Genomic DNA, 26,380 nt, shown 5'->3' with positions numbered 1-26,380 from the left:
TACTATAGTTTGCTTATCTGCTCACCAGTTGAAGGACATTTGTGTTGTTTCTAGTCTTTGGGAAATTATGATCTCAGAGCTATGACTGTTAACATACTTTTATTTTAAGTTGCCTTTTTATTATTTTTTAACTTTTAAGTTCAACCTAAAACCATTAAAACCCTAGAAGAAAATCTAGGCATTACCATTCAGGACATAGGCATGGGCAAGGACTTCATGTCTAAAACACCAAAAGCAATGGCAACAAAAGACAAAATTGACAAATGGGATCTCATTAAACTAAAGATCTTCTTTCTGCACAGCAAATGAAACTACCATCAGAGTGAACAGGCAACCCACAAAATGTGAGAAAATTTTCGCAACCTACTCATCTGACAAAGGGCTAATAACCAGAATCTACAAAGAACTCAAACAAATTTACAAGAAAAAAACAAACAACCCCATAGAAAAGTGGGCAAAGGACATGAACAGACACTTCTCAAAAGAAGACATTTATGCAGCCAAAAAACACATGAAAAAATGCTCACCATCACTGGCCATCAGAGAAATGCAAATCAAAACCACAATGAGATATCATCTCACACCAGTTAAAATGGCAATCATTAAAAAGTCAGGAAACAACAGTTGCTGGAGAGGATGTGGAGAAATAGGAACACTTTTACACTGTTGGTGGGAGTGTAAACTAGTTCAACCATTGTGGAAGTCAGTGTGGCAATTCCTCAGGGATCTAGAACTAGAAATACCATTTGACCCAGCCATCCCATTACTGGGTATATACCCAAAGGACTATAAATCATGCTGCTATAAAGACACATGCACAGGTATGTTTATTGTGGCACTATTCACAATAGCAAAGACTTGGAAGCAACCCAAATGTCCAACAATGATAGACTGGATTAAGAAAATGTGGCACATATACACCATGGAATACTATGCAGCCATAAAAAATGATGAGTTCATGTCCTTTGTAGGGACGTGGATGAAATTGGAAATCATCATTCTCAGTAAACTATTGCAAGAACAAAAAACCAAACACCGCATATTCTCACTCATAGGTGGGAATTGAACAATGAGAACACATGGACACAGGAAGGGGAACATCACACTCTGGGGACTGTTGTGGGGTGGGGGGAGGGGGGAGGGATAGCATTGGGAGATATACCTAATGCTAGATGACGAGCTAGTGGGTGCAGCGCACCAACATGGCACATGTATACATATGTAACTAACCTGCACATTGTACACATGTACCCTAAAACTTAAAGTATAATAATTTAAAAAAAAAAAAAAAGAGTTTGAAAAAAAAAAGGTCAGGGGTATATGTGCAGGCTTGTTACATAGGTAAACTTGTGTCATGGGGGTTTGTTGTACAGATTATTTCATCACCCAGGTTTTAAGCCTAGTATTCATTCGTTATTTTCCCTGATTCTCTCTCTTCTCTCACCTTCCATCCTCTGATAAGCCCCAGTGTGTGTTCTTCTCCTGTATACATCCATGTGGTCTCATCATCTAGCTCCTACTTGTAAGTGATAACATACAGTATTTGGTTGTCTGTTCCTGTGTTAGTTTGCTAAGGAAAATGTCTTCCAGCTCCATTCATGTCCCTGCAAAGCACATGATCTCATTCTTTTTTAAGGCTGCATAGTATTCTGTGGTGTATATGTGCCACGTTTTCTTTATCTGGTCTATCATTGATGGACATTTAGGTTGATTCTATGTCTTTGCTATTGTGAATAGTGTTGCAATGAACATATGTGTGCATGTGTCTTCATGATAGAATGATTTATATTTCTTTGGATATATACCCAGCAATGGGATTGCTGGGTGGAATAGTATTTCTTTTTTTAGGTCTTTGAGAAATTGCCACACTGTCTTTCACAATAGTTGAACTAATTTACACTCCCACCACCAGTATATAAGCATTCTTTTTTCTCCACAACCTCACCAGCATCTGTTATTTTTTTGACATTTTTGTAATAGCCATTCTGACTGGTGTGAGATGTCATCTCCTTGTGGTTTTGTTGGTGGATCTACCATTCTGGGATATGGAGGACAGCAGACCTCTTCTCAAAAGCTCCATTAGACAGTGCCCCAGTGGGGACTATGGGTGGGGGCTCCAACCCCACATTTCCCTTTCACATGGTCCTAACAGAGGTTCTCCATGAGGGCCCCACCCCTGCAGCAGACCTCCGCCTGTACATCCAGGCATTTCCATACATCCTCTGAAATCTAGATGGAGGTTCCCAAACCTCAATTCTTGACTTCTGCACACCCACAGGCCCAACATCACGTGGAAGCCACCAAGGCTTGTGGCTTGCACCCTCAGAAGCAATCGCCTGAGCTGTATGTTGGCCCCTTTTAGCCACACTAGGATGCAGGGCACCAAGTCTGGAGACTGCACAAAGTAGCAAGGCCCTGGCCCTGGCCCTGGCCCATGAAACCATTTTTTTCTCCTAGGCCTCTGGGCCTGTGATGGGAGGAGCTGCCACGAAGACCTCTGACATCCCCTGGGGACATTTTCCCCATTGTCTTGTTGATTATCATCTGGCTCCTACTTATGCAAATTTCTGCATCTGGCTTGAATTTCTCCCCATAAAATGGGGTTTTCTTTTCTATTGCATCGTCAGATGCAAATTTTCCAAACTTTTATGCTGTGCTCCCTTTTAAACATAATTTTAAATTTCAGATTATCTCTCTCAAGTTAAAAATTCTACAGATCTCTAGGGCAGGGACAAAGTGCTGCCAGCCTCTTTGCTAAAGCTAGCAAGAGTGACTTTTGTTCCAGTTCCCAATAGGTTCCTTATCTCCATCTGAGACCACCTGAGCCTGGACTTCATTGTCCATATCACTGTCAGTATTTTGGTCAAAACCATTCAAGTCTCTAGGAAGCTCCAAACTTTCCCACATCTTCCTGTCTTTTTCTGACCCCTCCAAACTGTTTCAACCTCTGCCTGTTACCCAGTTTCAAAGTCACTTCCACAGTTTTTGGTATCTTTATAGCAGTACCTCAGTCTCAGGAAACTTACAATCATGGTGGACAGGGAAGAGGCACATCTTACATGGTGGCAGGTGAGAGAAAGTGAGCAAGAGCAGGGAAACTGCCTTATAAAACCATCAGCTCTCATGAGAACTCACTCACTATCATGAGAACAACATGGAGGAAGCTGCTCCCATGATCCCATCACCTCCCACCTGGTCCCTCCCTCAACACCTGGGGTTTATATGGATTCCAATTCAAGGTGAGATTTGTGTGAGGTCACAGCCAAACCATATCACCTTCTAAGCCCTTCACTTTTCTTACTCTAGCACACTCTTCGGGCTGTTTCATCCCTGCCCCCATGTCTAACCACCATCTCCAGGCTGATGACTCACAGATCTCTGTTCTTTACACACAGAACTCTCCCATGAGCTTCAGACCTATAAAATCAACTGCTTATTAATAACCACCACTTGTGAGTTTCATGGGCATCTAAAATGCAACATGTCAAAAAATTAACTTCTGTCTTTCTCTCCAAACTGTCTCTGCCTTTTCATGCTCCTCGTTTCAGTGATAACACCCATTTAACTGTCAGCCAAGCACAAAACATAGCAATCATTCTTATCTTTGTCTTTTCCTTTCTTTTCCACATGCAATTAGTCACCATCTCCCATAAATTCTTCTTCTGAATGTCTTTAAATCCTATACTTTCTGTGTCTACTTAGTTAAGGCTCTCATCACTTCTTGGCTAGATTATTACAATGACCTCTAACCAATTTCCCTCCAGATCATCTTCCACACAGTAGTGAAAGGGATTTTTCAAAAACACAAATCAGATCTAGTCAGTTCTTTTCCTAAAAATCGTTACTGGCTTCCCGCTTACCCTAAGTGTTATGCAAGACCAACAACCCAATTCCCTGACCATCACTCTTTGCCTATCCAGCCCCATCTCTTTCTAACCACACTATAGAACTATACTTTAGCTACAATGAGCCATTCCATGTGTCTTAGCCCTATACGGTCAAGTTCCCATTATTGGAGTTTTTCCACATGCTACATCCAGAACCTGGATCACTCCCCTAGTCTCATTTTTCCTTCCTTCTATTCCACTCTTTCCCAACACTCAGCCAGTGTGTCCCTCCTCCAGGAAGTCCTCTTGGAATCCCACTCAGCCTGGTTAGTGGGCCCCTCCTGTTGCTCCCGTGACACTCCATGCTTTCTTCTACTGCAGCACACATCACATTAAGTTATAATAGTCTTGTTCCATGATAGACACCCCGGTCCAAGTCTTTAAAACCTGGGTCATTTGTCTTATTTTGCTTTATTTGTCTTAATCCTAATTCGGTGAGAATGACTGAAATCCATCCATAATTCCGTTCGCACCATGGGTTGAAAACCTATTAAAATTAAAACATAAAGGTTGCCACATCTATACTCTCAGTGGGTGGGATGACTTCATTCGATAAGCGATGATTATTGCATATTCACTATGTGCAGGGTTTTTATGGAACAGGCACAGGTTTTGTCTTATCTCTGTGCCAACTGTGCTAATATCTCCTCCACTTTCACCATTTTTATGTCCTTGAAACTTTTCTTCAAAAATTCAACCCCAGAAGTTTCTCAGCACTTCATTCATTCATGCATTCATTCCTAACTCTCCTTTCCTGCAAAGAAGTCATTTAGTATGCAGTTGCTGACACTCTTCTTGGTAATGAGAATATGAGGATATAGGATCTAACAGAAATCTGGTCTTATAGAACTCAGCAGGGAAGACAAGTTTTTTTCCAGCCACAGGATAACCTTCCTCAGACCTGGGAGGCCATGCCAAAGAGAAGCATAATTCTTGCTCAGTGTATCAATAATGGCTTAATAATTAATACTTCCACATACATTTTTTCTTTTCTTAGAATTTCAGCCAGTAAAGATGCTTTAAGGAGAAACAGAGTGTTTGTAGTTTAGAGGTCTAGAGAAGTATTTCATTTGGTTAAATACATAAATAAAATAAGTTTAAAAAAGGAATGCTTAGTCAGTGGTCTGAAGTATTAACATCATGGAGTGAAAGCATTGTGACTGGAGCAAATCTGGACTATGACTCTATCACAGAAAGTTCAATCACAGAGGTCCTATAGCTCAGCATCTTTTTGTAAAAGGTTAAGTGACTTGCCCGAGGTGGTACAGACAGTATAACTGGTTAGTGATAATGCTATCAAGTGGGAATAAAAGACTGAGAAGAAACAGCTTCCTGTAATAATAAGCTAGCTCCTCCAACCCACCTTGGAGCCCTTTCTATAAATTGCTCAACGTTGGCATTTGGGGCATGAGACTTCACAACACTCTCCAGAATCCTTCCGCAAACTTTTGCCTGCTGATGGATAGGAAGGCCTGGTTTGCCTCAGAGAGAGCCTTAGTTGTTGGCCGGGTCTGACTTGTCTGCACCACATGTACACAGCACTTCTCAAAGCATGTTCCTAAGACCACTAGCATCAGAATTCCATGAGATGCTTACTGCAACTTCAGATCCTGCGCCCTAACCCAGGTCTGATAAATCAGAACTCTGGGATGAAGTTCTGGAGTCTGTAATGTTTTAAAACACAAAAGTTTGAGAAACTTTGCATTCTAAAAGGCAGGCAATAAGCCTGCCTTTCCCATGCAATCATTCGTAGTGGATTCAGGCAGAACTGATTCTTAACTATACCATCTGGGAAGCCTTGGACAAAGAATTTAGTCTCTTTGAGTCTCAGTGTCCTCCTCTTTAAAACCAGGGGAATGGCCATACCCATTTATTGGTCATTCAGTGAGACAATGCACATAAAGTGCTTAGCACAGAATTGGCCACACTCTGAGTGTGGAATAAACTTTGGTATTCTGCAGAATGCAGAATCCATTTATTTATGAATGAGCCCCAGAGTGGTGGCTTGATCCTTACCTAAAATAGAAAAAAAATCCTTAGGTTACTGGAGTCTAATTATCCTACTTAGGAAGGGTAACCTCTAGAGAGTCAATATGATATTGGGAGAAGAGCATAAGGTTTGAAATAAGAGAGAATTGATTTCAAATCTTGACTTTGTAAATTACTAGGAATGATTATGAAGGTCAAATGATACAGTAATTACAAAATGTCTCATAGAGTGTCTTGCATTTAGGAGGCACTCTTTAAATGGTCATTATTATCTTGTTATTATATTATCTTGCCTGCGATCCTTGGCAAATTGCTTAGCTTTTGGGATTGTTTTCTTCATCCGTAAGGTGGGAATTATAATGTATCTAATCAAACAGATACATGGGATTCTCATTCCTTTTCAGGGGGAATAGAAACCAAGGAAATGTGAATTAAAACCCACAGTGAGCTATCACCTCACATCTCTTAGATTGGCTATTATCCAAAAGCTAAAAGCGAACAAGTGTTGATGAGGCTGTGGAGAAAATGGAATTCTTGCACACTGGTGGTGGGAATGCAAATTAATATAATCATTATGAGAAACAATATGGAGGTTCCTGAAAAAACTAAAAATAGAACTACCATATGACCCAGCAATCCCATTCCTGGGTGTATATCACAGGAATGAAATCAGTATGTATATAAGGAAATGAAATCAGTATGTTGAAGAGATATTCACACTCTCATGTTTCTATTCCTGAATGACCCCCTATGGTGTGTCTACATTTTCTCTCAAACATCTCCTCTTCATTAATATTCCTTCTTCCTGGCTTATGGGAAGACATGCCTGCATTGAACTGTTTATGCTGATCTGGTTTGATACCCTAGCTATGACCTGATGGTATTAGGGAATGGGAATACTTTGATATGCTACACACATGTATTTATTTTTCTTTTTCCTCCTTAAAAAATTGACAGATTAAAAAAATATATACTTATGGAGTGCAACATGATGTTTTGAAATATGTATACATTGTGGAATAACTAAATTGAGCTATTTAACATATGCATTACCTCATACACACCATTTTTTTTTTTGAGGGAGAGTATTTAAAATTTGCTCTCCTAGCAATTTTTTATTTCAATTACAATACATTGTTATTAACTATAGTCGCCATGTTATAGAAGAGATCTCTTGAACTTATTCCTCCTATGTAATTGAAATTTTGTGTTGTTTGACCAATGTCTCCCCAATGTCCCCACCCTCAGCCCCAGTAACCATCATTCTACTCTCTGCTGCTGTGAGTGCAATTTTTTTAGATTCCACATGTATGTAAGATCATTCAACATTTGTCTTTCCATGTCTGGCTTATTTCTCTTAACATAATCTCCCCCAGATTTACCTGTGTTCACACATAACAGGATTTCCTTCTTTTTAAGGCTGAGTTATATTCCATTGTGCATATAGATCACATTTTCTGTATCCATTTATCTGTTGATGGACACTTAGGTTGAGTCTACATGGTGACTATTGTGAATAATGCTGCAACAAACACGGGAGTGCAAATATCTCTTTGACATACTGATTTCATTTCCTTTAGATATATACCCAGGAATGGGATTGCTGGATCATATGGTAGTTCTATTTTTAGTTTTTTCAGGAACCTCCATATTGTTTCTCATAATGATTATATTAATTTGCATTCCCACCACCAGTGTGCAAGAATTCCATTTTCTCCACAGCCTCATCAACACTTGTTCGCTTTTAGCTTTTGGATAATAGCCAATCTAAGAGATGTAAGGTGATAGCTCACTCTGGTTTTAATGCACATTTCCTTGGTGATTAGTGATGTTAAGCAAGAATGCTCTTATTTAATACAAAGTCACCAAAGATGAAGAAATAAAAAGAGATTAAAATATATCTGGAAACCAGGAAGTAAGCAGAGAGGTAGGCAATGTCTTCAAAGGCTCAAATCCAGCAAATTTCCACCAAAAAATCTCTCTCTGGATCTCAGGTTTTTCATCTGTAAAATGAGACTATTCTACTTGGAGGTCCTAAGGGACCTATTTTTCTAAGTTCTTCCCTTTGAGGTACCAAGCTGCTCCATATGGTTCTGGAGTGCTTGCTGCCAGGGGGGCAGAAAGGAGAATCACCTGCCACCTGGCAGGGTCTACATTCACATTCAGCTACTCTAGGGGCTTCACCAGAGACTCAGCAGCAAACCGGGAGGAGAATAGGAAGGCCGAGGGAGCTAATTAAGAGCTCTTTGATTGATGAGGAGCATGGGTGGGCCCAGGGGGTGTCATGCATTTTGCTTTTCAGACTCAGAATTGGCTCTAATGAGAGACCTATTGGATCTGAAGTGTAGCTCTTCACTATCCCCTAGATTGTCATGGGAAGATCTCTTAGGAGCTCACAGAGAAGGCGGGGGAAGAGATTGTGTGTGCAAAGCTTCAGGCTGATAGAAGAACAGCAAGTTAGCATTAGCTGAATGGTTCTGTGTAGCAAATGCACCTCGGTCTCTGGCGGTTGGGTGGGCACTCCTCCCAGACTCTGATTCAGTTACGAAAGACTGGCGTCTCCATCCTTGTAGCAGCTACAGGTCTAGGACAGGATGTGCCTGGGGTGAGAGGGCTAGCCAGGGCACCTGTCTGAGCATCGAGTCATAGCCTTCCCTTCAACTGGCTGTGCTCACTCAGTCTCATAGACAGGCTACCTGCTTCCATTTCCTATTCAACACACCACTTCTCAGCTACACTAGCTACTATAGCTACTGGAGCTACTGGAGCTCTATCGTGAATCTCAGCCTCCCAACTCTTATACTACCTCTTAACAGTCCATGGGTGACCTGGCCCTGCCGCTGGTATCTTTGCTGATGACTGTCATATAGGCATGGCATACTCACTGGCTCTGAGTATCACACATGCAAGGGATCAGACCCATTGGCCTAAGTTGTTGAGCTCCTGCAGATAAGATGTATTAGACCACAGGATGCCAAGGGGGCTGACTCCATGCTCTGTTCTTTCCTAGACGTCTTCCTCCCCATCCCCACTGGGGTGTGCTGTGCTCTTTTCCGCATTGACTGTTGCTAGTCTGAGCTACGAGGGCATTCAGTGCTGGGTGCAAGGGCTACAGTGCTGATGAGAACAAGGCCCTTAGCTTCACTGGGCTACAGTCTACTGCGGGACTGATATGTTCACAGTTGACCAGAGTGCGACTTGAGGCAGAATGGGAGATGTAAAAACAAATGTCCTGGGGGTCATGGCGAGAATGTGGAGGGCAGATAGTGGTATATTCTGGTCAGGGATAATGAGGCTTCTGTTCCCTCTGCCACCATCTCTTCCCACTCTTCCTCCTGTTCACCTTGCCCCAGGTGTGCCCCTTCCCTGCTGTTTCTTGAGCACACCCAGCAGGATTTGCATCCCTAGTGTCTGTGTGCATCCCTCCTTTGTTTCATTCAAGTCTCTATGCAAATATCAACCCTCTCATCAAAGAAGTCTCCCTTCAACTCTCTGTCTACAGGAGTTCTGTTCTATCTCTGTTATGCTCTGTCGCCATACACTGCTTATTCTTTCTAGCACATTTCACTATTTGACGTATGATGGATGTTTATTTGTATATTTGTTTATTTTTTGTTTCTTCCAACTAGAATGTGAGCTCCATCAAGGCAGGAATTTAATATCATTTTCTGCTGAATCCCCAGTACCTGGAAGGGGACCTGGTACATTCTAGGGGCTAAATTGATACTTGTTCAATGAATGGGTGAACAATACAAAGGCTCCAAGCAGATAGTAGACGCTAGGCTGACCTTGACAAGTGGGTGGGATTGAGTTGGGTAGGCATTCCAGGAGGAAGCATTAGCCTAGGCAAAAGCATGGGAGCCAAGTGCAGGAGAAACACAGCTGGTGAAAGGTAATTGAAGGAGGAAGAAATGAGGGTTGGTGGCCAAATAAGGAAAAGAAACTCTCACTCACTTTGTGATTGTTTTGGTCGCCCACCCATCCACCTCTCTCACCTCCTCTTCTCCTCCATTCCAAACATTGCATGTCCCTCAAGGCTCAGCCAGAGTCTCACCTCTGTAATAAACCATCAGGCACATGCTTTGACATCTCATACATTTGGGTGACAGTCCTGCCTTTGTCACTGACAAGCTGTGTGACCTTGCAGGCAGTATTTCTTCTTATAGCCTGTGTGACTCTTACAAGCTGTGCTACTCATGTAACTGTTACCTGCTCTCAGCATTTCAGGTCTACTTCACTGGATCATGAACTTTTTCAGGACTTGGCCCCAGTTTCATCAGCATTATGAAAAAACAATTAAAAACAACCCCCAGGATTAGGAGAAATGCAGGGGTGAATCTGATTTTTGGTTCTACCTCCTGTCTAGCTATGTGCTTGGGCAAATCACTTAAACTTGCTGAACCTCAGTGTACTTATCCATAAAATTGAAGTTAAAATACTGTCTTTGTGGGGTTGTTGTGAGGATTAAATGCAGTTCCATTTAAAGTGCTTAGCACAGGGAGGTGCTCAAAATAATTAGATCTTGCCTCCCTCATTGTTAGTTCTCATTCTTAACCCTCTCCCCTGCCAAAGGTATCCGAGCTCCCAGCAGCGTGAATCTTCCCATATGGCCAACTCTACAACTCCCCATAGGACCTATACCAACCCAGGCATCCAGGGTTCTTGCTAATTTAATGGGTTGAATTTTCAAGCAAACTTAACCTCTCAGAGGGGATCATAAGCCCCATTAATAAGAGGAGGCCTTCTCAGGTCTCTTGTAAAGCAGCCTCGGGTGTCATGCAGAATTTATCATGACAATCCAAATGAGATGGCAAAAGTATATTTCCATTTGAAAACCCCGATTACCCATTTGCTAATGCAAGCTGGCGCCGAGGCAGGGGTGATATTTTTATTTATTTGTGGTTCAGTGTTTGTTCTTGTGATGATGTGTTTATCCTTCTTCCAAGGGCTTTTTGGAGCCCATCCAGCAAATGGGGTGCATTTATTTGCTTAGATTCTAATTACATTATAGAACAGCCAGGGATGGCACATTGCAGTTTTTCTAGTCTGCCTTTCTTCCAAAGCACTTGGGAAGGTGGATGGAAGAGAAATGTGATAAAGCAAGTGTCTCTGTTTAGCTGGTAAATTAGGACCAGAGGATGTGAGTGGGGCCACTTTGAGGGTGAAAAAGGCCTAAATCATCCCTTTCAGTTACTTACCATGAAAATACCTCACCTTCTGATCACGTAGGTCAATGGGAGTTCTGTATCTGCAGGTATACCCTGAAGAAAGTACTTCTTTCTTTCTATATTCACATAGTAATAAATCATAATACTTACTGAGCTCCTTTTATATTTCAGGCACTGTTCTAAGCACATTAGTTGCATTACTTCATTTGAACGTCATAAAAATATTTTTAGATAAGTATCTTTGTTATCACCATGTAACAGATACAGAAATGGAAGCATACAGAGGTTAACTTGCTCATGGTCAGTTACTAAATGGTGGAGTTAGGTGTCATAACCAGGCAGAATGGCTTTAAAGCAGTGCTTTTAACTGTAGTAATTTATTAATATTAATATAACACATTGGTATTTATTATTAATATAGTAATAGATGTATAAACAATTGACAGTTTGATAGATGACTGTGGCCAAGTGTGCTGTTTAAAAATTTTTTTTATTGATATGTAAGAGTTGTACATATTTTTGGGGTATATGTGATATTCGGATACCTACATGCAACGTGTAATGATCAAAACAGGGTAATTGGGATGTCCATCACAAGTCTGCCATGGGATTCTCAATTCATTTTTTTTCTTCCTGGCTGCTTGGCTCAGAGTACACGTCCCAGCATCCCTTGCAGTGAAATGTAGTTAGGAGACCAGATACACCAATGGAACAGGAGTAGAAGTAATGCGTGCAACTTCTGTATTCCATGGTTAATAAGCAGTATCCAGTCCTGGACTTCGCCTGTTTCCTCCCACTGATTGGATACGGTTGACAACCGGGTTTGCCTCAGAAGCCTCACACTGAGGTTCTCCCACCCCAGCCTGGTTCCCATGATGTTTTTATGAAGCAGAGGCTGCCTACCTGCCTTGCAGTGTTCTGGGAGAGAGTCTTCAATTTCCTGGCCCTTTACGTGATTGAATTGTTGAGTCTCTGTTATGGAGCCCTTACTCCAACTAATATAGTGACTTTTCTCCCCCCTTTCATAGAATCAAATAATTTTTTCCTTTAAAGGTAATCCAGACTAACTTTTGAATCTGTCACCTGATAGAGCACATGCTGAAGACCTTTACTTGTAGATGGCTGACTTCCTACTGAGTCTGCCTATTCTATATTTAAAAGCTCTATTATTAGAATGTTTTCCGAAGTTTAAATTCTAAGCTAAAATGCAATTCACATGCATGGCTCCAGTGCTCCTTGAGGCCATACAAAACAATTGTGATTCCCTGCCCTACATCAAGAGCCTTCCATTTTCTGAAAACAATAGTCATGTCCCATGGATGCTCTCCTGGGCTAAATGTTCTCCATTCCTTCAAGCTTTCTTGTTTTGAGATCCACGTACCTACTTCTGACTATACTCCTGGGTGTCTGTGGTCCTTGAAACATAGTGATTCAGGACAAATGCCAACCTTGCTACACGTGTGGTTTGCCCAGCTTGGAAAACAACAGAATAATCACCTCTTATTTTCTTTTCCACGCTTATTTTCATTCATCTTGATATAAATTCAACATACTTTCTGTGTGTTCCATGATCTTCAGAACTTGCAGATATGGTTTCAGTATATGCTAGGCATGGCTGATTTACTTTGATCCTTCTGAGGCCTGCACTGTCTTATTGTCCTGTCTGAGGAAAACTGATTTTGGGACACAAGTTCAGGACTTAACAAATATCCCTCTTTAATCCCATACTGTGCCATTTACTTCCCACACTGTCCAGGAAACACTGCTCCCTCTCGATCCTGCCATCTGATATTTTTTCCCAGGAAGATGATTGAGCAGTAGAAAGAGTTTTGACAGAGAGCCTCTAGAAAATAATAAATAAGCTTTAATTTGTCATTCACCAACCCCAACACTGGCAAGCCACATACCACATCATTTATCATCAACCTAGTATTTAGTTTATGTGCACAAAAAGAACATTTTTAATACCAGAGATGACTTACTTGACCTTGCAAACCGTGTTACTTAGACTATTATTGTATTTAGTGATGGGTTATTAAAAAAATCATGCCTTATACAATAGAATACCTTTAAGTCTCTATCTTAGGTTTGAATAATTTCCTGATAGGTAGTAAAGGAAACAGTTCAGTTAATCAAAATTAAAGATACTTTAGAGAGTCTGAATGGAATAAATGGATGTGGCATATGAGGGTATTAAAAGTGTCCACAGAAGAAAGAACCCTTTGAGGTTTCTCTTGGAAACACTAATTTCCTGTATACTCTCCCTCTTCAAGTTTATCTCTATAATCTATTTCATCCCACTGTATGTTACTCTTTCTCTCCATCTCCCATTTCCCATCTCCTAGCTTTCTCTCTCTCTCTCTCTCACACACACACACACACACACACACAGACACAAGGATTGCCAGAAGGTTGTTTTGCATGGCTACTTTCTCCATACATTTTCAGCTTTGCTTTTAGGTGTCCTTGGTGTTTCTGGTTAGGTATGCCCTGGTAACTCCTGTGACCACTGCCTGTTCAGATCTGACCCTGATGATTCTCATCCCTGGCCAGGTCATTTCTTGGCTTCCTAGTAGAGTAGAGGGTGATGTCTTTATTTCTGACATGCACAGACGTTTTATAGACTTGTCACCTTCCCTGGAACTACCTGGGAGTCAAGAAGATTCAGTAGCTCAGTTACCAAGACTGAGAAAGCACAAGAAATAGATAAAAAGACCCAATATTCTATTATTTCCAGGAAAATTGAAGAGTGATTGGTATAGGAACAGGGTGAGATAGGTGCTTTTGGTCAGGGGCTGCAGGCATATATGTTCTGCGAGGACAAGTGTCAGTTGGCTGAAGCTGCTGTAACAAAATACCATAAACTGTGTGACTTCAACAACAGCCATTTATTTCTCCCAGTTCTAGAGACTGGGAAGCCCATTTGGTTCCTAGTGAGGGCTCTCTTCCTAGCTTGCAGATGGGCACCTTCTTGCTGTGTCCTCTTGTGGTGGAGAAAGACACAGCTCTAGCCTTTTCCTCTTCTTAGGCACTAATCCTATCATAGGGCTTCCACCCTTATGGCCTCATTTGACCCTATTCCCAAAGGCCACACCTCTTAGAAGCCTCACAGTGAAGTTACAGCTTCAACATAAATTTTTGGGACCACAAACATTCAGTCCATAAACACAAGAAAAATAGACCTGCTCTTTTTACATCCCAACTTGGAGTCCCAGCTCTGCCACTTACTAGCAAGAAACATTAATCCTCCAAACCTCAATTTCTCCCTCTATAAAATGGGGCTCTGAGAATTTATGTTGGAGGTCTTTGTGATGTATAAATGCTCAGGACATGTCACTTCCCATCCCCTTCCCTCAGAAGCTAGATCACACTTCTGTTCATCATTTGCCTTTGAGTAATAAGATATACTTTTCCAGGTTAGGCTTATCAGTAAAGTTAGCATTAAACTGGAAGAGTTTTGAGGACAAGTGTGTGGATAAAGAAAATAACAATATCTTCCCAGTGAAGCTAATTAGAAAAGAGGGCAGAGAGCCCATTTTCTCTGTAAATGCAGCCTCTCAGTATCCACTCACTATCCTCTTAAGTCTTATCAGTGATTTCATAAATGTAAGAAATCAGTGATGAGAAAATTTGAGTGCACTTCCCCACCCCCCTCCCTGGCCTCACTACTAACAAGTTGGGTGTGAATGAAAACTGGGCTTTGTAAATGCCAGGAACAGTCCATGATGACTATGGGATGTCCTTAGTAAAGATTTGTCTATTGAACATATATTTACTTAGAACCTCCAGGTGTTGCATTTTAATGTGGAGGCTGGAGAGTCACAATTTCAATGGTGAGTAACATAGGGCGCCGTGGCTTCATTCACACAGTTCTCTCTGCCTTGAATATCCTTCCTCCTGACCCCCTTGTCTGCCTGGAAAACTGCTATTCAAAATTGTTTACACATCATATTCTGTCTGATGCCTTCCTCATTCCTCCTAACTATAATTACTCCCTCCTCTGAGTTCTCATGGTGTTTGCTCATAGTTTCATTTTAATATTTATCACACTAGGTAGTAATGATTTATTACACAGGTCTCTAGGCTCTTGTACAGCAGAGACTGTACCTTAATAATTATCCTTTTGAGACCTTGTATGAGTCTCAATAAACATAGTGCTCAGTGAATGAATGAGTGAAAGAATGACAAATCTCTGTCCTGGAGAACTCAGGTTCTGGTAGGGAAAGAGCATTTATATTTCATATAGATTCTACAACAAAAATAAATGACAAGTTTTATTATGCACATTTTACAGATGGGAAAACTGAGTCTTGCAGAGGTTAAAAAACTTGCTAAGGTCACACAGTGAGTAATTAGAGGATTGGGGATTAAAACTGAAGCCATTATTCTTCCCACTTCTCCATGGACACGATAAACTGATCTGAGGATTCTGGGAGCCATGTGACCTAAGATGAAATCCACATTCTGCAGAATTGAGAGTGTCATAAGAAGGTTGTAGGTTCTTCCAGGTCTGGGATAGATGGAGGAGGCTCAGAATGGAAATTAAGGAGGTGATGGCCTCTCACTGATCAGAAAATTGAGACTCAGATGGGACTTGGGATTACCTGAAGCAAGGCCATCCACCTCCTGAGGCCAGCTCTGCCAAATTCATTCCCCACTTCCCCCAGGGGTGAGGGCAGCCTGAGAGACTTGAGAAGGAAGGAGAGATGATATTAAATCCAGAATATCTATTTGGTAGAGTGGAAATGCCCTGACATTTGATCCCATTTACTTGAGTAAGACTTTATATCCAGGCATCTCAGGTTTTAAATTACATGTCAGAGGCAATTTTGCTCTCTGGATGTGACATGCGGGGTTGTCCTTCAGGCAAGCCAATATGAGCTTAGTGCTCAGCCTCTCCCTGTCTCCACGAAGGGAGGCTTCTTGGTTTCATTCATTCAGTAAACCTTTGCTGAGCATCTCAGCAGGGCCAGGCCCTATAGTAAGGGTTGGGCTTATAGACAGGAATAAGACATGCTTCTTGGTCTTAAGAGGCTCTTAACATGATCATACTAATGGCTACTATTAATCTGTTGATTCCTTCAACATATATTTGTGGTGTGCTTACTCTGTGCAAGGCACTGGATCAGGCACTTGGGATCCATCAGGGAACAGGATAGACAAAAAGCCCTGCCCTGTAGCAGCTTATATCCTAACAGGGGGAGAGAGAGAGACAATAAATAATAAACATGATAAATAAGTTAGATTAAGTTAGATAATATGCTTGAATGTGATAAATGCTAATGAAAATGGGAAATAAATAAAAGGACAGGGTTGTAGAAATTGGAGTGCTGAGAGTGAGAGAGGGTTGCAATTGTGAATAGGGTGGCAGGACGACACCTTGCAGCTGATGGCATAAGATGAAAAATGTGAAGGGGGAAGAATGAACCACAGTGATATCTGGGGAAAGTGAAGCAGAGGGAAAGCTCTCACAAAGGAGCTTGGATGGAGTGTGCCTGGTGTGTTTTGAGACGCAGCAAGGAGCTCCCTGTGGCTAGAGTGGAGTGAGTGAAGGAGAGAGTAAGAGAGGAGATTAAGAGGAAATGGGGGTGGGCACAGCCTGTGAGGCTCTGTGCACCACTTCCAGGCTGTGGCTTTGATTCTGGGTGAAATGGGGAACTGTATAGAGACATAGACATGCTCTTCCTTACAAGGGGAGAGCTTCACTCTCAAATTCCTCCACAGGTTGGGGCAGAGAGACCAGGGAAGAGGCTGTTATATATTCCAGGTAAGATGACAGTGACTAGGTTAGCTTGGAGCTGTGGAGGTGGTGAGAGGTGGTCAGACTGGGGACTGAAGTCATCATGCTGTGCAATTGATCTCAAAAATGCATTTCTTCTGTCTAACTGAAATTCTGTAGTCTTTGATGTTGGTCATTGAATTCTTAATATAACCCCAGGAGATAATATTTTTCTTTGTTACTGATGAGGAAACTGAGGCTTAGTTTCAGGCCACTTGCCCAAGGTCATGCTACTAATCAATTGTAGAGCTGGGCCTCAAACTCAGTGTCCTTCTGGGATGAACAGTACCATTGGTGCCATTGATTGACCAGCCTGCGTTGTACCACATCAACTGCTAAGTTGTGTTGGGACAGAATTTTGGGGGCAGAGGCAGGATTTTTCTGGTAGTGACAGTGCATTTGAAATCTGGAGGGTTAAAGAAGCACATCCCATTAGTGTGGGTGGGTGAGCATGAGTACTCGATTCCAAAGGAATCCCAGGCTCTGCATCAGAGCTAAGGAGAGTTGGAATCAGAACCAGAGAGTGATAGAGGCAGGAAAGGAAACCAGGGTGTGTCGATGCCTCCAGAATATTCTGGTCTTTGTAGCCCAGCCTCTTCCCCCTCTGTCCTCATAAACCTTCCAGGGTTACACTGGTGAGTCTGACACACAGAGTTAGACATTTTATTTTAAATTATCTTCTATATAATTCCATTGGGAGGTCAGCAAAATAGTTTTTGCAGGTTTGGGAAGATTTCCCAGAAGGAAGGGTGTTTTCCAAAGCCCATTGTACGCAACAGGCAGTTAATAGGAACCCAGTGAGACTCTGAGGGCCCCTGAGTGCCCTAGCCCAGAGCAGGTAAGTAATAAAAGGTAAAACAAATGTCCTGTCCACATCTCCGTGCCTTTCTCAGCTTTGGATATTTGTTTCCATGGAAGGGAACTTCTTGTCTTGATCTTACTTCTCAACATTAGGAATCAAGCGGAGCAAGGATGGAGCAACACAGAAAGCTTTCGTGGCCAGTCCTATTTATAGAATTTTCAAGGTAAAGGGACACTAAATTACAGTTCTCAGCTGATGCATTAATCTCTCCTAGCAATCCTGACATATAGCCTCTTCTTGCATGCTTTCAGTGATAGAGAACTTCTTAGACTACTGATGGAGAAGAGATAGTTTACAGTTAAAAGCAAATAGGCTTTGGAATTAGACAGATATGGGGAAAAATCCTACTGCCATTCAATACCTGAATCTCTTAATTTTTTAGCAAGTTCCTTGACTTTTGGAGCCTTAAATCTCCCATCTGTGAAACAGAAATGGCTTCCCTTTCTAGTAGGTTGTTGTAAGGATCAAGCCAGGCAGGATAGTTTGTAGGTTGTTGCAAGGATCAAGCCAGGCAGGATAGTTTTATGGTCAAAAGCCTGAGCTGAAGGCAGACTGCCTGAGTTCAAATCTCTCTTCTGCTCAAAACCTGAATATTTCCGAGTGATTTACCTAACCTCTCTTAGGTCTCATGTTGTTTAACTCTAAAATGAAAGTCAGAATACAGTATTACCAACCTCATAAGCAGGCTGGGCTGCTGCCAGTTAATACATCACCTGGATATGCATTAGCAAAAGGTTTTCCTTCCTCCAAGTGGACACAGCTCCACACCTGCACTCATGATTTGGCAAGAAGCATGCCTCTCAGCCAAGTGGACCCTTTCTGCAGAACATGCCTGCATAACAGTTCACAGTGACCCTGCTCATGGTGTTATTGCCATGATTAATTCCTGTGAGCCACCCAGAACATTGACTCCTGTAATAAACATTCAACATAAGTAGTTATAATCATGTAAAAGTATCATCTCCTAAGACAGTCCATTTTATTGTTGGAGAGCTTGGACTATTTTGTCCCTATATTGTCCGATGAAATCCATCTTCTAACCGCAGATTTCCACACCATGCTCTGTGGCTTCATAGACGAAGTCTAAGCTCTCTTCTGCAACATCACCAGCGGCACTGTTCTTGTAGAAAATTATTAAAAGGTCCCCAATTCTCCACCGCTCTCTGTATCTGTGGCCTTGGCCATTGGACTTTGCATCTCCTTTGGTCAAGAGTTAGAATCCACTTTCTCATCTCTTGAATCTGGGTTGGCGTTGTGACTTAGCCTTTTGTGCTTCCATTCTTTCTTGGAACTTTGCCACCACCATGTGAACAAGCCCAGGCTAGTCTCCTGGGTGACGGTGGACACATGAGCCACATACCTCCATTGCTTCATTGATAGCCAGGCAGATGCCAGACATGTGAGTGAAAGCATTCCAGACCAGCTGTTCCCCAACTGATGCACTAGATGACCACAGATACAACAGCAAGGCCAGCTGAGATTAGCCGAAGCCTGGCTCACAGACTTGTGAATGAAAATCAACGCTTACTGTTGCATGCCTCTGAAGTTTGGGGGTTATTTGTTATGCTGAAATATTGGGGCACTAGATAACTGATACAGGTCTGGACTTATTGGTGGCTGTGTCCAGACTATGTCCTTACTGCAGATGGAATTCAATTTAGTCCCTGTGATCAATATTTTCCTTTCTCTATGTCCCACTGCCCACCTAGCTCTGCCCTGTCCCTGCAGCTAGAGTGATTATTTGCTCCCCACAATTCTTTCCCTGCCACCTCCTAGATGAGACGGCGGGGACATGACATGTTCTGGAGAAATGCAGCACTGGCCCTGGGGCTTTCTCTCGGCTGGTCTCGATTTCAAAGGACATTTGATTCTGGCACCGCCACACAGTGCTGGGCTTAATGACATCTCAGTGCTCCCACTGGAAAAACCCTGGTTTTTCCAAGGGTATATAACTTAGCTATTATGACTCACTCTAGGGTAAAACTGGGCAAACAAGCCTTCCTGCCTGAAGGCGATTTTGATTTTTAAATTATGAAATAAATCATCCTGAGCTTTTATGTTTTTGGGGGGTTGGTTTGTGTTTTTTTCTTTTGCTCCAAACTTCCACTGTAGCTTTCTAGCCTTGGGATTATTTTTCACTTGGCTCTCTTCTCAACCGAACTGTATTTGTTTTGTAAAATGACAAATCACCCCTGTATACTCCAGGCCAGACCTGTGCCGGAAGAGCATATGGGCACAGAAGAAGTCAGAAGTAAAGCAACAGAGGTTAGCTTCACTTCACCAGCGGAGCTCAGGGTTCAGCAGGTAGAAGAAGAATTCTCAAGCCATGTAGGTATGAGGACCGGGTTTGAATACACACTTGCCTGATGCTTAAGTTCCTACTGTGGTTGATCTGTTTTTCTTATTATGCCTGGGTATCGGTTTCCTCATTTAAAAAATCTCTCTAGAGTTGTGAAGACCAAACATCTTAAACCTGCAGTTCCCAACCTGTGGGTCAGACACTTCTCCATGGCTATGGGTTTATTGTTTAGAGGTCTACAGTTGTCTGTAGAATAGACAGATCTGATGTCTCACAAATTCATATGTTCATTTTTTAAAAAATGTATAAAGAATCACCAATGCACATGTGAAATGCTTATTTAATTAACAGGCATAAATTCCTTTAAAGCATCTCCACCTTCATCATAGATTGTAGCCATTAAATACCTTAACAAACAATTAGTAAGTATTAAGTACATCACATCTATCATGGAGGAGGAAATTGGTTACATTTTATTCTAGATTATGTGTGAAGGAGTCTCTGCACATGAAATCTTCAGGAAGCAATGTTCATATATGAAAGGAGTAAGGGTGACTGAACATTTGGGCATGGGGAATGTATATAGGACAAAGTATTTTCCTCTTGGGGATATTGACCAGGTTTGTGGATAGGAATTTAAGGTGGGTGCAAAGGCTGCAAGCCTAGGAAAGCACTAGCAAAATCGTCAATGGCAGGATCCTGATTGACTGGGAACCACAGCCTCCAACCATAATTATGGTGACAGCTATCAATGTTAAGGAAGACAAGTATCAGTCCAAAACAGGACACAGAACTGGGAGAAGGTGACAGTCTAGCTACTCATTGGAAATCGCCTGTACTGAAGGAGGGACACAGTTCCCAGAGGGCTATGGTTTAAGTAGACATCTCTGCAGAATGTGCATCCTCAGCCAGCCTGCTGTCACCTCACTCAACACCTTGAACCTCCCTCTCCATGTCCTTCCATGATCCCAACAAGTCATCAGCATGCTGATCTCTCACAGCCTCTGCTTCCTAGTCTCTGGGGATCCTTTCCTCACCCAATGTCAGCCATCCACCATTATGGCCCTGCTGTTTCCTGAAGCAGAAATTTAAATTTTTAACACCTCACTTCCCAACCACAACCTCCAGTCATTTCCGTTCTCATTCACATTCTTTTCTCGGAGCCCTCTAATCTTTGACCTTCCACTTTCTTCCTATCCATCAACCTCATCTTGCCTTTCTCTCTTTTTCAAGCCTAACCCCCATGACCCTTCGCTTTGATCGCTCTCTTGCCAATATTTTTAATTTCCCATCCTCATTCTCTTCCTATCAAGACTTCCACCTGGGATCACCCATCATTCTGCCCTTTCGAATTCTGAGCTGACATCACCTCTGGGTATATCAGTGAACTACACAGACTCAGCCAACAGAAAACCATGGAGAAGAGATCTTGTTATCATTACTGAAATTTTGATTTTAAATGGAAAGTTTATTTTCAGCCAAGAAAAAGCTGGTGAGAAAGAAGCAAATGAACCAAGTATTTGTTTATGTACTTCACATTACAAGGCTGGTTAAATGATTTTATTCATTAGTAATTAGTCTATTCAACAGCACTGTGAAGTAGGTATTATTGCTCTCATTGTTTATATTAATCAGAGTGACACTAGGAATACTGCTAATAATGGTAACTTGCATTTCTTGGGCATTTTCCAGGTTCTAGGATCTGTGAACACCAATGTAAATTTCACTCAGATTTGATTTTTAAGTACAGATGAGGAAATTAATGCTCAATAAGTCCATGTGACTTGCTATTGTCAGACAGCCTGGGCTTGGCCATCTGATTAAAAAAACAGTGGGCTTTGCATAATGCTAAGCTGCTATAGGTCATGGGGCTCAGATTGGAGAAGAAATATGAAATATTTACAAATGTGAACCTGAAAGAGCCAGTTCTTCAAAATGAATCCCAAGAGCCTAACTGAGCCTAAATTTAAAATAGTCAAGCAGTCATTTGCTAATTAGAGGTCACACATATCTTTTAGTTCCCTGAAAACTCATTCCTCTGGTTTAAACTTGGGACCTTCAGAACTCCCAAATGTCTAATTTGGGAACTAACCAATCAGAGCTCACCTGTCTTGGCCAATCAGGGATCAACCAATTAGAACTAAGCAAGTTTGAATGCTTCATTTGCATAAATGAACCTGGGTGTGAATTTTCTCTATAAAAGCAAAACTCTCCCTTTGTTCTCTGGATGGCACCTTTCCTTTACATTGAAGGTTGCATCTTCCCAATTTGCAATCACTTCTCTGGAATAAAGTCTCTTTCCTCAAAATTCCTTTTTAGAGAACTTTTGTTCACATGTGCCCAGGGTAACAAAGCTAGGAAGTGGTAAGCTTGGGAGTTAACCTAGACTGGTTTACTCTCATATTGCTTATGTGGTCAGATTCACCAAATTGGATTTTGTTTGTTTCTTCAGATTTTTCTTTTGCTTTTACCAAAGTTACACTGCAGTAAAGTAACTGCTTCCCTTTTTCTCAGACTAAACTTTTTACAGCGCCAATATTTATTTATTGGTGCTTCCAACACACCCTGTTATATTCTGCAAATCACTATTTGGTGGATATTTACAAATTCTCTACAAATGGCTTGTATGTGAAGACCTCAGTCATGACCTCAGCCTGGTGGGCACCAGTTCCACTTTCTCAGAGCAGTGGATTCAGGGGCCAGTGTGGCCTCTGTTTGCATCTGAGGGTGGGTGGCCTTGAGACAGATACCTGGGGTGAGAGTGACTGCTGTGGTTTCAGTCCATTTCTTGGAAGATGTCCTGGCTTCTCCAACTGGTGGACTCCTTGTCCTTCCCTAACAACGTGTCTCTAATGTTTGTGTGACTCTGGGTCATAGTTCCTTCTGTTTCATGTACCATGAATGCTGTTTCTTGACTCTTTGCATGTAAAAACTCACTCAAAGCCTAGCTCAAATGTTACATTTATTTTCTGGGTTTTTATAGTCCTTTGACTAACTCTTCACCTTTCTTCATGTGAGCACAGTTTTTTTGAAGTATACAGTTAGTTGAGGAGTGTTTGTGTCAGTCTCTCAACTTCAAATCTCTGCTACTAGCTATGCAATACTGAGAAGGCCACTTAATCCTTCCATGCCTATGTTTCTGTGTTGATAATTTTGGAGATGATATTTACTTCATGGCTAAGAATGTTATGCAGCAATGTTGGTTGTGAAAGTGCTTGGCAGATTAGAAGGTGTGGTATTCACTGTTGGGTGGCTGATCCAACCTTTATTCCCAATTCTTTCCTCCCTGGCTTCCTTTTACTCTATAGGCTAGAAATGCTAAATACTCACTCTCCAGCTTCCCTTGCAGCTAAGGCTGGCTATGGAACCTAGGAAGAACCAAAGGAGCACACACGGAGGTCCTCTGGGAGGCTCTGCACAGTGCTTGAAGTGAAAGCAGTTATATGATAGCAATGCAACAAGTTAACACAAAAACAATGATCTCTAGCCTTTTTGTCATGTGATATAACTAATGTCTTTATCATGTAAGCCACTATTATTTGTGTATTCCATTACTTGTGGTTAAAAAGCATTCCTGATAGTGTAGATTCCCAATAAGTGTTTACTGAATATGAATCTGTATTGCATTGTGAGTCTTGGGGGCAAAATTCAATAAAATTATCATCTCTGCTCTCTACAGTTTTTAGTGTTTGTGTCAGTTTCTCAACGTCAAATCTCTGGAAATCTCTGGTATTGAGAAGGGCATTTAATCCTTCCATGCCTCTGGATTGTTACACAGGTGGGCTCAAAACATGCTGAGTGGAATTATATTCTCTGTCTTCCTCCCAATTACGAAACCTGAGTACATCTACCCAATCTCCCTCCTTCTAGTCTTTGCTCCAATCTATCTTATCTTTTGTACAGACACCAGACTGATGACAACATTTTCTCTTCTCTAAATTCTTCAATAATTCCCCGTGCGTTTCACATTAAAGTCAAAAATACATGTATAAGGTAATCAAGTTTCTCAACAACTTAATTCTGATCTACATTTTCAACCTCACCTTGCATTGCATCTTTACGTCCTCAGTGCCACACACTCATTTTTTTTAATTGTCCTTTCTTTAAGCAGACATGTTCCCACATTTTTCCCCAGAACTTAGAATACCTCTGCCTCCTCTCTATTCATCCCAACTACTTCCTTTAAGGTAGAATGAAGCTCTACTATCAATCATATCTATTCATCCTGACCAGCAGGAACGCAGGCTTGCTTTAAAAGGGGTAAGATGGATAGGAGAGACATTAAAAGAGAAAATCAATGGGATGTGGAGGCTGATAATTGAGCCAAAACGAGAATTCAGCCTGATGAAATAGAAAGGGTCAGTGAATAAGTTCATACATTTGCAAGAATTTTTAAAAGGCTACCACTAAATCTACTCATTCATTCCAGCAGGAGTAAATCACCAATCACCACCATAGACTTATATCTTGCAAAGCTATGGAATCAATCAGAAGCTTTTTGTTTTTTGGCAAAACACATCTCAGATTACTAAACTGTAACTATTGTGCTGAGTTTCCACCTGGCTAGAACCCTTCCTCCCACACGGCTCCAGAAAAACGTGATGAAGAACCATATTATCCCTAATTGAAAAATTGTTCTTGCACCTGCGAGTTGTAAACTTTCTGCTTCAATGGGGGCCATGTGCCCATTTACATGAGGGCTGCTAGAAATACACAGGCACACAGGGCCAGCCCCTTGGCTCCTGCAGTGTGTTGGTTGTTTACTGTCATTGCTCAGAGGGGTGTGAGTGAACATATGCACATTTTTGCTTCTTTCTTTCTTTGGGGAAAGGAAGTGAAGGCACCTGAGCACATAAAACTGCAGTCCAAGTTCACATACAGAGAGTGAGGGAAAGTTCACCTAAAGCAATTCATGTCTTTTGTGATCAGAAATTCATTTGGAAGGGAAAATTTCAGGAACATCCAACTGCCAAGCAATTTCTCTTCTGTCCAAAAAATGTGTGAAAATGGCATTAAGTGTGTTAGCAATGGGAAATGGAAAGCACCAATACTTAATAAACAACTGTGTGCAAGGTGTTTTGCATACTTTCTGCTATGGTTTGAATATCTGTCTCCTCCAAAATTCATGTTGAAATTTAATCCCCAATGTGGCAGTATTGAGAAGTGGGACCTTTAAGAGGTGATTGGAACATGAGGGCTCTGCCCACATAAGTGAGTTAATCCATTAATGGATTAACGGGTTATCATGGAAGGGGAAGACACACTTGAGATCATATGCTCAGCCCCCTCACCATGTGATGCCTGGGGCCACCTTGGGACTCTTCAGAAGAGTCCCCACCAGCAAGGAGGCCCTCATTGGATGTGGCCCCTCAACTTTACACCTTTCAGCCTTTAGGGCTATAAGAAAGAAATTCGTTTTCTTATGAATTACCCCATTTTAGGTATTCCATTATAAGCAACAGAAACTGGACTAAGGCACTTTAACTGAGAAAGTTTGTGATAAGCTTATCTTTGTGATAAACTGAGAGGAGAGGAAAGCATTTCATAGATTTAAAAAGCGAGGCACTGTGAGCTGAAGTCTTACCTGGAGCAAGCTGGTAGAGAATGGTGAAGCTGGCTTTCGTACCCATGACAAGCGGATGCCCCAGTCACTTTCAGTCATCCAACCGGTAGACATTGAGGGCCTGTAATGTGCCAGGCACCAACCTACAACACATCCAGAAACATATGAGACTGAACACAATGTGTATAACCTTAGGAAATCAAAGACAAGCTGTACAAGTATTTGGCATTTGACTGTGCGGTTCTTTAGGCAGAGATCATGGTCCAGAGGGGTTAATTAACTTTCCCAAGGTCACAGAGCTAGTAAGCAACAGCATTTGAACTCTAGTTTATTCTGGCTTCAACTCCATGCCCCTTTATTGGATGCAGGACTCAACCTGCCTGCTCCTCAGCCAGTAGACTTGTGTCTCATTTCTGTACCACACAGCCCTTTCCCTCAAGGCTCTCCCAAGTCTAAGCTATATTTTCCCATGTTTCAGCCCTTCACTGCCTACTGGGTGGTTATTAACTGATTCAATAAATTACTCTGTGCCAAGGTTTTAATGGGTACCTTAATGTCATGTGGAGCCCAGATAGCACACTTGCATTTTTAACAGCGGCTTTTAATTCAGACCCATTCACCTTAGCTTAATTCAACAAATGCGATCAGGGTAGCTGTGTACAAGGCACTTTGCTTTGTGCTATGGGGATGTAAAATAGAAAAGGCTCGGAGTTTCTCTTCAAAGAAACCCCAGGCTTTAGGGCAGGGGTGGGAGGGAATGTAATAAGAAACCTGAATACACAGAAAAATAATGCCAAGTAAAATTTTAGAAGCATGTTTTAGGAGCACAAGGA

General features: G+C 41.7%; 2 long non-coding RNA genes across 2 annotated transcripts in view; one reads left to right on the top strand and one right to left on the bottom strand.

The window, feature by feature from the left end:
• Nucleotides 1-26,380, top strand: part of LOC103786605 (uncharacterized) — a 271,965-nt gene that overhangs the window by 221,048 nt on the left and 24,537 nt on the right. The gene's annotated exons all lie outside the window — the stretch shown is intronic.
• Nucleotides 25,415-26,380, bottom strand: part of LOC134730148 (uncharacterized) — a 124,270-nt gene continuing 123,304 nt past the window's right edge. Inside the window, exon 4 of the long non-coding RNA XR_010111822.1 lies at nucleotides 25,415-25,690. This is a non-coding gene — a long non-coding RNA (uncharacterized LOC134730148). The remainder of the gene's footprint in view (nucleotides 25,691-26,380) is intronic.

This window comes from Pan paniscus, chromosome 23, assembly GCF_029289425.2.
Source record: "Pan paniscus chromosome 23, NHGRI_mPanPan1-v2.0_pri, whole genome shotgun sequence".
Taxonomy (NCBI): Eukaryota; Metazoa; Chordata; class Mammalia; order Primates; family Hominidae; genus Pan; species Pan paniscus.
Note: the sequence above shows the minus strand (reverse complement) of the source record. Positions and strands in the feature narration are given on the sequence as shown.